Raw genomic sequence first — 19,694 nt, 5'->3', positions numbered from 1 at the left:
CAAGTGTTACATATATCTGGGCAACATTTCAAGGAGTTCAAGGAGATCTCTCTGAAGCAGGCAGAAAATGGCAGGAAGTTTCCAGTGCTGACTTTAACATTCAGAGAGAAACCACTTGGTTCAGTGGAGGCAACTGCAAAAGACCCTTAGCTCCTGAGAATGCAGCTCTCCCTTCCCGGTGAGCTCACACTCAACCCAACTGATTCCCCTAAAGGAAGAATTTGATGATGTGGAGAATAGACTGTAGTTGGGAAGTAGAATAGTTTCTAGCAGACTGCAGTTCCCAGGCAAGTTTATTTAATCATTTTATCATAACACTTAATTTTTAAGGACATAGCGAACCGAATATATCATTAGTGCCAAAGATAGTCCCCAATGGGAGAAAATGCGTTATCATTGTCCTTTCTAACTACTGAAAACACAGTGCTGCATTCCAGTGACTTCAAACAAGACAATGTAGCATGTATAGGGAAAATCTGGCAAAACTACCATGGGAATCTGTTTTTTTTAATTTGTTTTTCTAGTGATCTGCCTATCTCCTTTGACCTCCACCAGATGTAGGCTTTGCTTCATTTGCCAAAATATAAAAATCGTTGCATTTTTAAAATCAGTATCTGTTCACATTGGTTGGCCTGAAAAGTTCAAACAAATATAAATAGATATTGGGTTGTGATATTTATAAACAATTTCTTGTAAACTGGTCATACTTGTCAAAAGAGCAACAGTATATCAGAATGGGAGAGAAAGAGAGGGTGAGAGCTTAATTGGTCAATCAGCCTGTGATGCTATTCATGGAAAGGAAGTTGTGATTGTTAGGAAAAGATCTGAATAGATGTCTCATCTAAGACCCAGCAGATTCAGGGCAATGGGTGGATGGTGATAGGGATTGAGGAGTCTCTTTGCCTCTGTGGGATTCACATCAAAGTTTACTTCTATGCTTTGGCCAACACCAGACCTGAATAACGAGATCTTTAAATTTTTCCTTTTCCTTTGTTCTCCATGTCTTTGCTTCTCACAGATAAAATACCACCAATCCTCATATCAGACATTTAAAAGACTGAGAAACAACTGGAAAAACGTGGAGAACGGAACCAGAGGATCTTTTTTTTTTTTTTAATTTCTTTAAAGATTTATTTATTTTTTTTTATAAATTTTATTGTTATATTCCCCATACAATTGCAGCCCCCCCATTCTGACCCCAATCCCTCCCCTCCTGCCCCCGCCCCCCTAAAAGTGTCTCTGGTTCATAGTTTTTTGTTGATTTTGATTTTCACTTTCTTATAGTTATTCATTTTCCTGGTCCCTTATTTAAGTTTTCTAGATTCCTGCTATGAGACCATCCGGTATTTTTCTTTTTCTTTTTGGCTTATTTCGCTGAGCATGATCCCTTCCAGCGCCATCCATGTTGCTGCAAATTGCATGTGTTTATCTTTTTTGAATGCTGAGTAATATTCCATGGTATATATGTACCACATCTTCTTGATCCAGTCATCTATTTTTGGGCATTTGGGTTGTTTCCAAAGCTTAGCTATTGTAAACAGTGCTGCTATAAACATAGGGGTGCAGGTGTTCTTTGGAATTGATGTTTCTGTGTCCTTTGGGTAAATACCTAGGAGTGGAATTGCTGGATCATATGGAAGCTCTATGTTTAGTAGGTCCAGAAATCTCCACACAGCTCTCCACAGTGGTTGGACCAGTTTGCACTCCCACCAACAGTGCAGAAGAGTTCCTTTTTCTCCACACCCTCGCCAGCATTTGTTGTTGCTAGTTTTTTTAATATGTGCCATTCTCACTGGTGTAAGATGGTATCTCATGGTAGTTTTGATTTGCATTTCCCTGATGACAAGTGATGTTGAACATTTTTTCATATGCCTGTTGGCCATTTGCATTTCCTCTTCAGAGAAGTTTCTTTTTAGCTCTTCTGCCCATTTTTTGACTGGATTATTTTCTTTGTTGTTGTTGAGTCTCATCAGCTCTTTGCAGATTTTTGTGATCAGTCCTTTATCATTAGTGTTGGGTGCAAAAATGTTCTCCCAGTTGGTGGGGTTTCTCTTTGTTTTTGTTATTGTCTCTTTTGCTGTGCAGAAGCTCTTTAATTTGATGTAGTCCCAGCTGTTTATCTTTGCCTTCACTATCACTGCTTTGGGTGATGTGTCTGTAAAGATGTCTTTGATGTGCAGATCACGTAGTGTTTCACCTATATTTCCTTCTATATATTTTATGGTTTCAGGTCTTATGTCTAGTTCTTTATTCCATTTTGAGTTGATTTTTGTGTATGGTGTGAGGTAGTGGTCAAGCTTCATTCTTTTGCATGTAGCGACCCAGTTTTCCCAGCACCATTTATTGAACAAACTTTCTTTGCTCCAATGCATAGCCTTTGCTCCTTTGTCAAAGATTAGTTGACCATAAATCTGTGGGTTTATTTCTGGATTTTCTATTCGATTCCATTGGTCTGTATGTCTGTTCTTGTTCCAATACCATGCAGTTTTGATGATTATGGCTTTGTAGTATAGTTTGAAGTCTGGGAGTGTAATGCCTCCATTCCCTTCTTTTTTTTCAGGAGAGCTTTGGCTATTCGGGGTTTTTTGTGATTCCATATGAATTTCATCAATAATTGTTCTATTTCTTTGAAGAATGACATTGAAATTTTGATTGGAATAGCATTGAATCTGTATATTGCTTTTGGAAGGATGGCCATTTTAATAATGTTTATTCTTCCAATCCACGAGCAGGGGATGTCTCTCCATTTCTTTGTGTCTTCTTCTATTTCTTTTAACAGTGTTTTATAGTTTTCTTGTATAGGTCCTTTACCCCTTTTGTTAGATTTATTCCCAAATATTTGATTTTTTTTGTTTCAATAACAAAAGGGATGGTTTTTTTGATTTCTTCTTCTTCAGATTTATTGTTTGTGTATAGGAAGGCTACTGACTTTTGCATGTTGATTTTGTATCCTGCCACTTTACTGAACTGATTGATGAGTTGAATTAGCTTTTCTGTGGAGTTTTTGGGGTTCTCTATGTATATGATCATATCGTCTGCAAATAGTGATAGTTTGACTTCTTCTTTTCCTATTTGGATTCCTTGGATGTCTTTCTCTTGTCTTATTGCCCTGGCTAGGACTTCCAGTATTATATTGAAAAGCAGTGGTGAGAGTGGACATCCTTGTCTTGTTCCAGATCTTAATGGAATTGCTTTCAGCTTTTCACCATTGAGAATGATACTGGCTGTTGGCTTGTCATAGATGGCCTTTATGATGTTGAGGTATGTTCCTTGTATCCCAAGAATTTCAAGGGTTTTTATCATGAATGGGTGTTGCACTTTGTCGAAAGCTTTCTCAGCATCTATTGATATTATCATATGGTTTTTATATTTCTTTTTGTTGATGTGTTGGATAACGTTGATTGATTTTCGGATGTTAAACCATCCTTGTGCCCCTGGAATGAATCCTACTTGGTCGTGGTGAATTATCTTATGGATACATTGTTGGATTCTGATGGCTAAAATTTTATTGAGGATTTTTGCATCAGTGTTCATTAGGGAGATTGGCCTGTAGTTTTCCTTTTTTGTGTTGTCCTTGTTCGGTTTTGGTATTAGTGTAATGTTGGCTTCATAGAACGTGTTTGGTATTGTCCCTTCCTTCTCAATTTTTTGGAAGAGTTTGTGAAGGATAGGCACTAATTCGTCTCTGAATGTTTGGTAGAATTCATTTGTAAATCCATCAGGTCCTGGGCTTTTGGAACCAGAGGATCTTACATCTCTTCTCTCCCTTCACCCTCCCTCTTCTTTCTTTTTGCCTTTTTCATAACAGTCTTTCAGCTTGATTTTTACTTTTGGCATAAGCGTGAAAACTAAGTGTTCTATTGTAAAGAAAATGAATTGTCTTTTATTATTGATGGGTTAAGGTGGATCGACTGCATTCTTGACTCACAATCCTCTCAAAGGTAGCAAACGATGCAAATAAATTGTCCATTAGATTTTCCAAGGGGTCCTCCCTCATGTCCTAGGGTTAAGTCTTAGCTCTATCACCACTGTGACTTGATTTCAATCCCTGGCCAGGATGCTAACTCACATATGGCACTGCAGAACTCTCCTGTCTCTCCTGCTGCTCCCCTCCGCAGTGTATTTCAGTAAATTTGGCTGTCCTGCTTCCCACCTGTGTCTGGTGAATCCTCTCACTCCCCTGCACCTCTGGCCTGCACCCCAGTTCTTCCATGCAAAAATAAATAAATAAATCTTTAAAAAAAATAGATTTTCCAAGGATTCAAGTATGCTTTATCCAGGCATGATTTTTGTCTGGCTTCTGAAAAGGTTTTTCTTTTATTTAAAATTATGACAGTCCGCATCATTTACTAAAAGTTATAACTCTAGGTAGCTATTAAGTCATTACAACAGTTTGTTAGCAAAAAAAAAAAAATCCAAAGAAGAACACTGATAGATCCCCATTGCCTCTTCCCTGCTCACCACCACCCCCCCCATTACACGCCACCTTGTCCTGGTATAATGGATGAGTGGTCACAACTTGGGTGCCAGAAGAAAGAGATCTTCTTCTTCTTATGACAGGGTCTGCTTCCTATTAGCCATCTCTGGCTTTTGAGAAAATGCAGGAAAGGGAACTGGCATGTGTTGCATCCTGGATGCCTGACTCTCTGACAGAGCACAGGGCTTGCTTCCTTTGCTCGTCATGTGAAACATGCCCTTTCACTTCCCTTTCAATTCCTTACCTTTTCCTCTCAAATTCCCTCTGGTATCTCTTTTTCTATCCATCCCACTACACGAGGGTATGGATAACCCTAGACCTTCAAATTGACTAGGGGTGAAGTACCCCCAAAAGGAAACTGTTCCATGGTCTGGTGATTCCATTATAGCAATAGCGCTGTCACTGATGGAAGTGAAGATTCTTTCATATCTTGTGTATCAAGTATAAATATCCTCAGACATTACTTCAAAAGCAATCCCCTTACTTGGTGTCATTCCTTTAATATTCCACTATCGTTTTTTCATTTTCATCCTAGGAAATCATGAACTAAAACAAGATGTTTATAGAAAGTTCCCTTGCTGTTACCCAATAAGGATTTTCAAGTCATAGACATAATAATGCCGTGGATGTGGACAGTGCCTTTGGACCAAAGAATGCTAAGTGTTTTCACTAACCAAATGCCAACTTACCAGCCTGCCTGGCATCTCTCGTTGCAGGCCCTTCTTTATTTTCTTCAATTTTCTCTACCTTAAAATAACGATATAAAACTGTGATGTCAATGAATATATATAATTCATTTTGGAATGTCATATCTGCCATGATATCTCTTCTGTTTTGAAATTATTCCCTGTCTCCCTCTTCTCATACCATTGCCAAACCCCTTTCCCCCAAAATGCTCATTGCAAAATAGAGTGGTAAATTTTAAAATTGATTATCTATCTATATTCATATAGACATAGTCATCTCTCTATATATGTACACATATATGTAACTTTTTATAGCTCTCCCAGTGCTAACACCATCCCTAAGTGTGGAACAACAGCAAAACCAGGATTTTGGCATCAGTATAATCCATAGAGCTTTCTCAGATTTCCCCAGTTATACATTACATGTGTGTGTGTGTGCGGTTTCTCTGCAATTTTACCATATGTGCAGCAGTGTAAGCATCACCACAGTCAATATACTTAACTCTATTATCACCACAAGACTCCCTTGCTCTGCCCCTTTAGCCACATCTACCTCAGTCCCAGCCCCACGCTTATGCCCTAGTAACCACTAACTTGTTCCCCATGTCTATAATTATGTCACTACACAAATGTTACGTAAGTGGACCCAGGAATGAATCCCAACATATGAGTCCTTTTAAGATTAGTTTTTTTTTTTTCACTTAACATAATTTCCTTGAGGTTCATTCAAGCTGTGGTCTGTCTTACTAGCTCTCCCGTCGCTATTACTGGGTCGGCTTCCATAATGTGTGTGCCCAGGAAGGACCATCTGGGTTGCTTCCAGGTCTTGTTTATTAGGAAAAAAGGTGCTCTGAGCTTCCAAGTATACATTTTGACATGATTTTTTTTTTTTTAGTTTTCTTCTAATATATGTGCTGTTTATGTGTGGCAAGTTTATTTTTTAGTATTAAAGTAACTGCCAAACTATTTTTCAGAGCAGCTGTACTATTTATTGATATATTCCCAAAGGCAATGAATAAATAATTCAGTTTCTCCACTCTCTCTAGCATTTAGGTTACCACTATGCTTTTATGTTAGTTATACGGATAAGTGTCTGGTGCCGCGTCTTTTGGTTTTAATTTGCATTTCTTTAATGACCGATGATGATAACAACATTTTTCATAGTTCCTTCTTTGAGCACTGCTGGTAAGTCCTCCTCTTCTACCCTTACAGTCTGATGCTCAGGTGATAAACTCTTTCAAATGCTTATTTTTCATTTGTATATTCTCTTTAGTTGTATGTCTGTGTATGCATTTTTCCACTTTTTAGTTGCTTGTTTTTACTAATGCTGAGCATTGAATGCTTTTTACATTTTCTAAATACAAGTACATTTTCCCTACATGTAATTGCAAATAATTCCCCAAGTCTGTGTTTTTATCTTTTCGTTCTATTAAGTGTCCTTCACAACACATTTTAAAGTTTGATGAAGTCCAGTTTATCAAGTTTTTCTTTTGAGTATGCATTTTGTGTTTGAGAAGATGTTGCCTAATTATAGGACTTAAAGATTTTCTCTTGTATTTTTAAAAAAAAATGTTTCATAGCTTTAGGATTTATATTTAAGTCCATGATCCAGTTTTAAGATAATTTTTGTAGAAAATGTTTGGTTAAGGTTCAGATTTGTTTGTTGCCTATGGCTGTCCAACTGTTCCAGCATAATTTCTTGAAAAGTCTGTCCCTTCTCCACTGAATTCCTTTTGCTCTTTTTTTAAAAAAATTAATTGGACATATGTGTGTAGAAATGTTTCTGGCTTTTCTGTTCAATTCACCTAAATATCTATTGCTTCATATTGTTTGGGGAGCTATAGCCTTAATATTGGGAAGACTGATTCCTCTCATTTATCCTTCTTAGAATTATTCTTGCTATGCTAGGATGCATTACTTTTGCAGAATACTAACACAATTTAATTTTTCACAAAAGACAGGGTTCACAATAGACTGGAAATTTCTTTTTTGAAAGAGATCCTTCTAGCCACATGCAAAAGAATGAGACCAGACCACTTTCTAATACCATACCAAAAATTAAATCAATATAAATTAAATATTTGGATATAAGACTCAAAACCATAAAATACATAGAAAAAATATAAATGATATGTTCCTTGATGTTGGCCTTAAAGATGCATTAGGGGATTCAACTCCAGCGGGAAAGGAAACAAAAGTAAAAACAAGCAAATGGGACTACATCAGACTAAAAAGTTTCTGTTCAGCAAAAGAAATGTGCATCAAAATAAAAAGATGTCCTAATAAATGGGAGAAGATATTCACATACATACATCCAACAAGGAATTAATATCTGAAACATACAAAGAACTTGTCAATCCAGTAAGAAAAAAAATCAAAAAATCCAATTATAAAATGGACAGAAAATCTGAATTGACACTTCTCCAACAAATGCAGACAGATAGCTAATTAATACAAGTAAAGATGCTATTTATCTATTACTATCAAAACTATAATGAGATACCATTTCATACCTGTGAAAATGGATATTATCCAAAAGACAAGAGACAAAAAGTATTGGGGAGAATGTAAAAAGGAATCTTTACACACTGTTAATGTAAATTGGCATAGCCATTATGGAAAAGAATATGATTCCTCAAAAAAATTAAAAATAAAAATTTTGTGTGATCTAATTATCCTATTTCTAGGAATTTACCTGAAAAATAAATGACACTAACCTGAAGAGATATATGCACCTCCATGATTATTGCAGCATTATTAACAATGGCCAAGAGCTGAAGCAAGGTAAGTGCCCTTCAACAGATGACTGAAAAAAGATGTGATATATATATACACAAAGGAATACTACTTAGCTCTAAAATAAGGTGATATTCTGCAGCTTGCATCAACCTGGGTAGACATAAAGAGTGTGGTACTTAGTGAAATAAACAAGGAGAAAGACAAACAGTGATTTCATTCATATGTGGTATATAGAGAAAACAAACCAATCAACTAAATGAAATAAAAATAAACCTTTGGATTATATAATAAGATCAATTAGCAGTTACCAGAAAGCAAGGGGAAAAAGAGGTCAGTAAATCAGATAAAAGGGGTAAATGGTATGGTGAAGGATAGAATAGGACTTTTAGTGGTGAACTTAACATAGTATATACAGATGTTGATTCATAATGGGGCATCCCTGAAACTTAATGCTATAATGCAATGCTCAATAAAACAATTGATACAAAATTAAAAGGAATTGATTCTTCACCATATATAGTTTAAAAAGCAGTGATTGGGATAATGCTTACTAGTCCATATTATTTCATAGCACAGATCTTAAAAATGTTGATAATATTTGTGTGGAATACTGGAGTAAAATCAATGATATCTAATTGCTTTGTCACTGAGGCTGGTTGAAAAAATTATTGTTTTTTCACTCTGTATTTATAAGAAAAATACAGTTATCATGGCAACTGATGCTCTTATTTTATAGAATTCTTTCTAAAACTGTTTTTATTTAGAAAAGAAATAAGACCCTCACATCACAACATATTACAAAACAAAATTACAGACTTAGGAAGAAATTCTAAGAAAAAAAATTAGATTTTTTAATGATAAGTTATTTAATTAAGTTAAGACTGTGGAGAATGAGCCAGAAATAGATTCAGATAAGACAGGTTATTGGAACTTAGACTCACTCCTCTGGTTTAATGACCAAAACTTGGCATTCTTGCCTCACCTGACTCCCTTATAACTTTTGAATTTTATGGTTTGCATGGTCTCTGCAAATAACTTTCTCACTGCCCACATCAAATTGCTCTTTCACATTTCCAGACATTATTTAGATTTAAAGCTGAAACCCCAGAATTATAATAAATGAATTAAAATGCAGAAAAGTAAAAGGATTCATCCAGGACTCAGAATCTGTGATAAAGTTTAGACAACACTAATTACTATGTTATTTTTTGCACTGTGATATTTTAGTATTCTTACAAAATAATAAGGTATAAATAATTTTGGACATGCAGATTTTTCAAACTTTTTTTAAGTGAGCAATCTCTGCCATATTTTCAATAAGACAAATCAGAATTTTTCTAACAGTCTTACTACAAAATTTTTCTTTTTGTAATTTTAGCTTTCTCCCTTTTTTGGTTTCCTTTCTAAATTCCTCCTACAATTCCTTTCTAAAATGTAATTTTATTTTGTAGCATGTTGTGACATAAAGTTCTTAGTGTTTTTCTAAATTGTTAGTGGATTTTTCCAGGGTAATAGCTTGTAGAATCTTATAATATTTACCTGAAATTAAAAATATCAGTTTTCCCATTTGCTATATATTCATGTATACAAATGCATAATTCCAGGAGTCAGAGTATGAAGTAAAAAAGACATTTTCTGCACATTTTCATTATTCTTACTCCTCTCCCTTATACTTCCCCAACTCAGCAGCCAGAAGTGGCTCTGGGTGAAAGAGGATAAAGAGCAGACTCAACCTGCCCTTTTCCGCGGTAGACTCCCCAGCATGAAGTTACATATTGAGGAAGAAGAAAATACATTTGAAAATATTGCTTGAAATTACAATTCTTAAACTAGATATGACTTGTAATTTTAAATTGTGACTATTATTGGGGGAAAATCCATATTTAAACAATAGTAAGGTATCTACAGAAATCTAAAGAATCTTGAAAAGTCGTAACAATAAGCAAACCAATAAGAATGAGATGGGGAAGGGATGGATAGAAAGGATAGAAAGAAGATAAGATCCCCAAGCCCTTTACTTTTTATATCAGTGAGTCAATTTTTCAGAAAATTGAAAAAATTGTTTGTAACAACTTTATATTTTTCATCATTGTTTATTTCCTCCTTTGAGTTAAAGAAAATGGTGATCTGAATGAAGTTCTATATTTCCTTCATTTCAAATTGAGTTTCCTCATTTTCCCATTAGGTTTAAGAACATTTAAATGTAATTTTTTTAATTGTACATATAGAATGACCTCTAATTGTAAAATTAATCCCATCTCTAGAACTGAACTATTTGTGATCCTTTTTTCTGTTAGTCTTTTTCTCTATAGGAAAGTACAGACTTTATTTGGAGTCATGTTCACAAAATCCTAATTCTGGGTTTTCTGTGTGTGGTGATGAATCTGGAGTCTTTTTTTTTTTAAGATTTATTTATTTTTATTTATTTATACAAGCACTGGGTAAAGTCAGAAGTGCGGGAGGGTGAGAGAATCCACCAGAGCCAGAGCAGGGAACAGAACAGGCAGACTGACGAAACACACTGCTGAGGGGAGCAGCGGGCACAGCAGGAGATCTGTGCGCCCTGTGGGACCCTCGCCGGTGGTCAGCAGAGGCTGTGGCCAGCTTTGCAGCCCAGCGCTCAACCACTGCACCACCAGGGGAGGCCCAAATCTGAAGTCATTTTTACCTTTTGTGGGCGGGGGAGGAATTGTCTTGAAGTTTTCGTGAAGACAATGTTCATGCTTTTTTAATCATCATGATACAGTTACTATAAGACAATGAAAGATACTGTCTTGATCCAAGCCAGAGCCTTTCATAACTGACCACAATTTAAAAGGAAATATCAAACTATACAACACATCGTGTTCTTGCAATCAAAGAGTCATTTTCTTGGTTTCACTGAAAACCAAAATATATCTTATTACTAAAAATAGTTACTTAGTTTGATGTTTATGGTAAACTGAGACCTTGTTACTAGTCTGTGATACTTCCCACACACTGAAATTGGAATTTTGCATTGGGAGATTTGCCTATGTTTGCTTTTGAGTAGAATTGTAAAAATATGGATTTTTGAAAGAACTTAGCGTCATCAAGCCTCATTTTAAAGATAGGTAAAATAAGGCCTAACGAGATGAAGTAATTTTTTTAGCAGATGACTCACAACAAGTAAATTGAGTAGCCAAAGACCTCTCTTCTGCAATCAACCTAATTGAGCTATATTGCCTTACTGCATATTTGAGTTTTTTTAATGCCATAGAAATACAAATTTCACCAAATGAAAATACTGTAGTATCTGAGTATATAAAAATAATTATCTTTGCACAAGTCACAATGGTATGGTGAAGAATAGAATTGTACATGTATGGGTGAACTTAATGTAGTATATATACGTGTTGATTCTCAGTGATGCACATGAAATTTATATAATGTTATGTAACTTATAAGCAGTGTTACTTTAATTAGAAAAAAGTATGGTCCTTGTATTCTTTTAAGTTACCTTGAATTAAACCAAAACTTTAAAAAGTCTTAAGTCATAAATTCATATGAAAGAAACTACCTATTCATACAACTAGCAAGATTAACACTGGAATGCTGTTAATCGTGGATGTTTTATTTAGATTTTTCTTATTTTTTTTGTGCTTCTTTGTGTTTTGTAAATTTTCTGTCATCCAATTTATTACTTTGGAATATTCAGGAAAAGAATCATTACTGAAGAATCATAGTCTACACATTTTAAACTTCAGCTTCATGAAAGAAGATTATTTTTCCAGATAGAAGAATGAGATCATCCTTACTTTAGGAAAGTTATCAGAAACCTGAAAAATAATTGGTAGAAAAATAACTATTTCAGAGACTTCTCAATGCACATCAGCTCCAATGAGCAGCAGCAAAGAACAGAAAAGAAACGGGTTGTCGCGATGGGGACCAAATCAGGAGCTGAGTCAGCTCCAGGCCTCCCACGAAGCAACTCAGGCTGCTGTCAACAATTCCCTCTGTCCAGTATGAGGGGAGAAATATTCGTCTGTCTCTGTGGTGATGGAGACTTTCACAATATCCTCTGGCCAAAGAAATGTACCCACAGCCATAATGATTTCAGACTCAAACTATTTCGGCAGCAGCAACAGCAAAAACACCACCATGGCCAATTCCTAAATAAATTCAAGTGAATGCTTTGTATTAGTTAATTATCAAGGGGATTTGATGGGAAACCATATCAAGAATGTTGCAGAGCTTCTTAGGATGCTTGTTTTCCTGCTTGGTGTGAAGAAAATGATGGCATGCCAGGGCAGTGGAGATTATGAGAGGGAGAGCAAGGATAGAAATGGTGGGCGGGTTCTAAGAGGGTCTCAGGTTTTGACTGTGATGACCCTGCATCCCATGACCCTTGGTGAGTCACCTGAGGTCCATGCATCTGGGTTCTTGTCCCTGCCAGATGTCTTACCGCCACTATTAGAAAAAAGGATGGATATGCTAGAGGAAAGTTTCTCCATTTGTTTTCCTCTGTGCCATTAAAAACAGATGACTTTCTCATGTGTGATACTTTCCCGTCAACATATTCATATTTTGACATAAAAGAAAATCTGCTGGGAAATAAAACAAATAATGCTACAGAGAGAAAAATGCATAAATAAAATTGACCTTGGATTGTGTTGAATTCACAGTACATTAGCTGTGACTTCACTCCTACCCCAATAAAGGCACATGATTGAGAAGACAATATTAAGTAGTTCCACACTAATGTGTACAATAAATTAAGGCTAATATCCTTTTTTAAAAAAGATTTATTTGTTTATTTATTTATACAAGCACTGGGTACAGTCAGAAGTGTGGGAGGGTGAGAGAATTCACCAGAGCCAGAGCGGGGAGCAGAGCAGGCAGAAGGACCGAAGTACACTGCTGAGGGGAGCAGCGGGCGGCAGGAGAGGTCTGCGCGCCATGTGGGACCCTTCTCTGGTGGCCGGGGAGCAGCCGGGGATCGAACCGGCTCAGCAGAGGCTGCGGGCAGCTTCACAACCCAGCGCTCAACCGTGGGCCACCGGGGAGGCCCTAAGGCTAATATCCTTAATGTAACAATGACTTTCTACAAGTCAATAAACAAACACTAACAGCTTTTCTAAAATGAGTAATAGTAAAAGTGTACTTTGTAAAAGTGAAAATGTAAAAAGATTCTAGGAATTACCACTTAAAAATCAAAATTACTGGAAGAAATTTTTTTTTAATATTCAACCACATACACAGTTGTCTAACGTGAATAAATAGAAACTCCTGTGTATTGGCTCAGGCTTTGGAAAGATTTTGACAGTATATATCAAAATATTTAATGTATGTGTCAGTTGATTCATCAATTCCTTTTCTAAGAATTCATTTTAATAAAAGCCCTTGCTGAATCACTTGAATTACATCATATATCTAGCAAGACTAAAAGTAACTGTAGTCTAATGAAAAGAATTAAAATTGACCTTGGTAAACCTAGATTTAATTCCAATTTCATCTTACAAACGTAGAAACTTGAGTAAACCATGTAAGCTCTTCTGATTTTCAGTATCATTCTATATTTTATAATTTTGATAATATCTACCATACAAGGTAATTTTGAAGATTAAATTAGAATAGGGAAGATGAAATCTCTTTGGAAACCCCAAATTCTCAATATATTTTCACCCAAATCATCGCAATATATGACTGCTGCAGTTGTGTGTTACTTTACAAAATGGTCAAATACATATATGCTTTACAAAATGGTCAAATACATATAAGACAGACACATTCTTATCCTCACCAAAAGAATTTTCTGTAAGGTTACTTCATATAAATTATGTTAATCATATATTGCAGTAGAATCTCATAATAAAATATCAGTTGAAGAGTACATATCTACTAGAGAAGGAAGATGTGCCTAAGTCTTGATTAGATTAATTTTATTTTTTAATTTTTTTTAAATTTTATTTTTTAATAAATTTATTTATTTATACAAGCACTGGGTACAGTCAGAAGCACGGGAGGGTAAGAGAATTCATCAGAGCCAGAGAGGGGAACAGAACAGGCAGACTGACGAAACACACTGCTGAGGGGAACAGTGGGCAGCAGGAGAGGTCTGTTGCATGATGTGGGACCCTCCCCGGCAGCCGGGGATCGAACCAGTGCTGCAGAGGCTGCGGGAAGCTATGCAGCCCAGCGCTCAACCGCTGCACCACCGGGGAGGCCCTTGATTAGATTAATTTAAATAAAATAGACACACATGCCTCCAAAATAAAATGTTTTTCTACTTGTTCCTGAACAGTAGTCTCATAGTGTAAACTAAATTAAATTACTTAATATTAATAAAAAAACAACTGTGTTGATCCTTTTAGATGAATATTGAAAAGCTATAATAAAAACAAGAGGAAGAAAGAATCTTCTGGAGGATGTGTATGATTTGAAAGTGAATCATTCTAAAAACATTGTTTTTCCAAGCATAAGTTAGTGTCAAAGGCTAAATTAATACTGAAGGGGGATTTATGGATTTATTTGAGAGTCTATAAAATTTAAACCTGTTTCTGATTAGATTATGCAAAGGAAAAAAAATCAGCCTAAAGGAAATCTGGGCTTCATCAGTCAACAATGTAGAAATGTAATTTGATTTCACCTGACAGATGGTGTAGCTATCAAACTTCTGATTTCTAGCTGGAACAGCATTTCCCAAACTCTGTTCTGTAGATTGCTGGACCTAAAGAATATTCTTCCCAGGAAATATTTAACAAGTAACACACACACACACACACACACACACACACACACACAGCTCTATGAGTAAAAAGTGTTTGGAAAGCACAGCCTGTTGTAATTCCCTCTTTGGGAGCTCCCAATGCTCATTGGCTTATACAAAGTTATGAGAATTCTTACTATAAAGAAAAGTAGGAAGTTGTAACCTAGACTTTCTTAGTCGGCTAGGATCCAAAATTCATTTGTGTTCAAAATACTTGCTAGATTTCCAGAGAGCAATAAATTGTGTAGGATATCAATTTGGGAGATACTTTTTGGGTCATATGGAACTATAAAAAATAGCTGTATAAACACTTTTGAAATGGATTGCATATTGTACTTGAAAAGAGGGCTTTCAAATATACTTATTCTAGAATTGAGAGTTATAAAAATAGTTGACTTTTTACGTTACCTCAAAAAATTTTCCCATTTCGAATATATCATATTTCCAGATATTCTACATGAGTTTAAAAAAATGGAATAGCTCTTGTGTAATTTGTTAATATGTAATAATGCATGGGGAAAAAAACCTTTCCTATTACCTAATATGATATATCCAGTTGAAAGTAATAGTTTGTTTTTCTAAAGACGCCTGCTTTCTCCCAAACTCCTTCCCCTACATTTATTTTGCAATTCCCTGCTCAGATGAATAGTTCATGTTAACTAAGCACTGACATACTACACAAGTGGGTCTGCAGGAGTTTGGGAAAACATCCAGGATCATCAAACTCTAATTTACAACCAACATTATGATGTAGAAGTGGGCTGAGATATCAGCTGCCACATCAGTCATTCCAATTTGCTGCTTTTAGAATTACAGCACCATAAATAAGAAACTGAATATGCTGATTCTATCTCTCTAACCACACATTCAAGGCAGACCACAGAATATTACTCGAAGTCACAGGAAAGAGTATAATCTAGCTGAGAATCTTCATATATCCTACCCACTGAGCCCGTTTCTAATTAATTTACCAAAATCAAATAAGTAGCTGTCATACTCTTACAAAGGCCTTGATAAATAAGTGCTAGTTAGCCTATTATTACCACCTTTATCCAAATTAATTAGCTGGCTGTTAGAATTCTTAAAAATTTATTTCTCCACAATCTAAATAATGCATATAGTTTTTTGAGCAAGTTGTGAGACCTAGATCAAATTAGAACATGTAAAGACAAATAAAACTGTGTGTATTAGAAACAAAGCAAAGGAATACACAAAAATAAGCAACTCAGACCCTAGAAATATGACTGCAGAATTGAGGCTATAAATGGGGGAAATGGAGTGGGTGGAGCATAGAGGAGAGTACCCAATGGACTGAGGTGGAAGATTATAGGTACTTTGGTGGTGGGCATGGTGTGATAACATATATCTGGAGTAAGTGAGCCTATAATCTTCTATACTATACAGTGTGGTAAACTAGTGTTACCTCAATAAAATAATAATACAATTTTAATAAATAACTAAATTTACTGCATTAAAAGGAGAGTTAGTGAAATTAGGTAAAGTCTCACTTGTACAATTTGCTGGATGAATTCACTCATACTCAGGACTAACATTTTTCAACTGTACTTGCCAGTCAGACTCTACTGCTTAGTGACAGCTGGTATCCTTTTTAAATGATTGTGCCACCCATTCTGAGTTGTCTGTGGCAGTTATTTTGACTTTTATACACTGGGAATATCAGCATTGCTTACAACTTCTCACTTTCCCTGATTTCATCTCTAAATTATTTAGCTCACTTGTTGGTAACAACTAACCATTTACCTGTTTGTTTTATAATAAGAATTTGTGAGAAATGTACTTAGAGTTTTTGACCATCACCACCAAAACCCCCAACTTCCATTGGTTTGAAAACATTGATGAAATAAAATGCAGGTACTTCCCCCAAAAAAGTGAGGTTCGCACTTTATGTTTACAGTGTTCAAAAGCTTGAAACTTTCATTTGTTTATAATATGTGTGTTGAATTATGTCCATGAAACCATTCACTTTGAGTTTCCTTTTTGGCAATCCAAGCTTTCATTAGTCGTGGATGCTCTAGGATTTTATGTACTAGAACCTCTTACTTCATCATGTTTGAGTAACTAAGGTAAAATGTTTCTTGTAAGCAACCAGGTAGCAACTTTTTGTACTGTTAGAAAGACCTTTGCCTGAATTACTTTGTATTACAAAATCATCTTCAAACCACAGACATTTTAAAATTTAGGCATTCAAGAATGTTTACTCACATTCCAGCACTAAAAAGTTATAACAGCCCAACTCATTTCCAGTTCCCAGGCTTACTGAATTACTGACTCATGCTAACTCATGGATAGGACTTATCCCTCCATGATCTTATTTATAACCCGAACCAAATTCTCAAGCTAATTGCTTTAAAAAAATTTAAGAAAATGAAGCACAAAGAGAAACATCTGCAGTTTGCTGCTTCAATTTATATTTTGAGTTTTGTACCTGATTTACCAGAAGTTTCTCAAATGAGAGTGGAAAAAGCTATAAAATATATGACAAATATAAAACACTCCCTGATCTATTGTTAAATTTTTATATTATATAGTAAAACATTTCACACAGGTTAGTTCATCTGAACCATGTAATAGTCCTGAGTTATGTGTGGAGGATACTTCTGCAGTCATGTCTGCCCTGAGTTTCTATTTTGGGGGCTCAATCCAAAATTACTGCCTCCTTAACCATCTCTGATGTCAGAAATTTCCTGCATTTATTTATAAGGACTAGGCTCTACAAAATTTGTTTGCTGGGACACCATGAACCCTATGGGTGACCCTGACTGAAATACTGCATCTGTCCATGTCATAGAGCATCTATCAATGATTTCTCTACACTCAGTAGGCCTTTTGACATGTTCTGCATATTTGGCTTTTCCCTCCTTCAAATTTTCATCTATTTAGGCCCATTTTCATTTCTCTTACCATGGTCCTGAAACTTCTTCTCCTAACTCATATCACGTTGTTGCCATCTCTATGAAATCACCATTCTATCATGATAATCTCAGAATAATGGTCAATGATATTTTCTATAAGGGACATCTCAGGAGAACATGCAACACAATGCAGTGTATGTTACACCTAGTAATTATGTCTTCAAATATAAAATTTGTTATCTTTTTTTCCTATTGTCACGGTTAAAGCTGGCATAAATCAACTAAGAAATATAACCTGACTGTTTTTATTTAAGACTAATATTAGCAAAAATATCTTATTTCAGACTGATTTTGGAACTTAGACTTTCAAAGAGGAAAACAAATATCTTTAGTAAAAAGCAACATTCAATTTCCTGGCCTCTTCATTAATACTTTTTACTAATAGAGATGACTTTCTGATATAATGTTATGCAGTAAAGTTTGAGCTTTAAGCCTTTTAAGAGTAGTGATCCTTTGCCTAGTGCCAGCCACTGATCCTGATGTAAATAGTAGCATCATTTGGAAGACAAATAGGCCACATCAACGGGGAGATATCTGAGATCTTTCATCTAGAATGTAGAAGCTTTGACCATGTATAGGTAATTTTATTATTTTTCTGATTAACCACTTAAAACTTTAATTAATTTAGAGAAAGTAACATTAGAAAATTGGAGGGCCAATTATATGTGTAATATACACAAATACTAGCAAAATCTGTAGTTACTATTTTGATATAACAGTTAAGAGTTTGGGTTTTAGTATCAACTACCCTGCCAATTAGTTGCCATGTAGACTAGGGTAAATTTTCTAACTGTTGTTTATGATGTGGTTATTGTTATCATTATAACTACTTTTATTATCATCTTTTAAGACTCTTAAGTCAGTTGGAATTCTCCTTTGTATGTAATGTTTATTAAATAATAATTAAAACAATGGATTTCTAGGAAATAATTGGAGCATTTCAAAACAAATGGATAAAATATTGGACATTACCAATAACAAACAGTTGATTATGTATGTCATGGGTATTGACATGACATGTGATTTGTATGTCATGTGTATTATATATTGGATCCTTACAATAAAGTAATAGGGAAAAATAATATTATAATGATATTAAGAAATTCCTAATGGGAAATATATTTGTTTATCAATATCATAAGCTTAAGTCATCTCTTTACAAAGCAATCTGTTGGGTTGTTGGTAAAGTCATAATGCATTTTTGCTTGAAAAATATGAAAAAAAATGTCATGACTTTTCTGATAACCCAATGCATACAAGAGAACCCAAACAGTTCAAAAGCGTGTTGTTCAATAGTCAGCTATAACTAATAATATTTTTAAGTTCACAAGGGTGTGATTGCAATAAATATAGTGTGAAGAAGTATAAAATCTCTACATAGCAAGGACAAGGTGAACTCGAGTTTTAGAGAAACATCATTGAAGAGTCAAGGCCTAGAAATTCTGATAAGAATTGGTGTCTGTGAGCACAGTCTGTTGGATGCATCCTAAAGCATAACTTTGCTGACTAGGGCCAGAATAATTACTAAGTTAATTTGCAAAACCAAATATGGAGTGTTTCATTTAAAGAAATGTTTGGTTGGAACTATATTAAAGACGATATTTAATAATTTTATGAGTCATGATGTCTACAGGCTTTCCTAGTCTTGTTACTTCTTATCTTTAAAAGGACTGTAGGATGTGTGATGATTTCATCAGCAGGTTCAGGAAAAGTCTGAACTTTTTTGTTCTTGTACTCCTAAAGGACTTTTAATGAAACTATCTTATACACACTTACAGGTTAATGTAAATTAAGTTTCACAAAATATAAAAATTTTGACTTCAAAGTGTACATATTGATTTCTTCAGTAGAATGATGAGCTTAAGATTTTCAAGCATGAAATTTTGTTACATTGGAATAAAATTCTAAGGGAGAATACAATGAAAATTTTAGCTCAAAGGAAAAAAGAGACATAAAGTTTATAATTATTGAGTAGACATAATTGTTGAATAGATTGCTTTCAAATATCCAAGATATTTAAACTATAGCAGATATATGTAAGAATACTATAGGAACATCAATTAAATTTTTTAATTTTTTAGAAATTTTTACCTGTATTTATTTTTAATTTTTTAATTTTTAATTTTTTATTG

Source organism: Talpa europaea, assembly GCF_964194135.1.
Source record: "Talpa europaea genome assembly, chromosome: 5".
Taxonomy (NCBI): domain Eukaryota; kingdom Metazoa; phylum Chordata; class Mammalia; order Eulipotyphla; family Talpidae; genus Talpa; species Talpa europaea.
Note: the sequence above shows the minus strand (reverse complement) of the source record.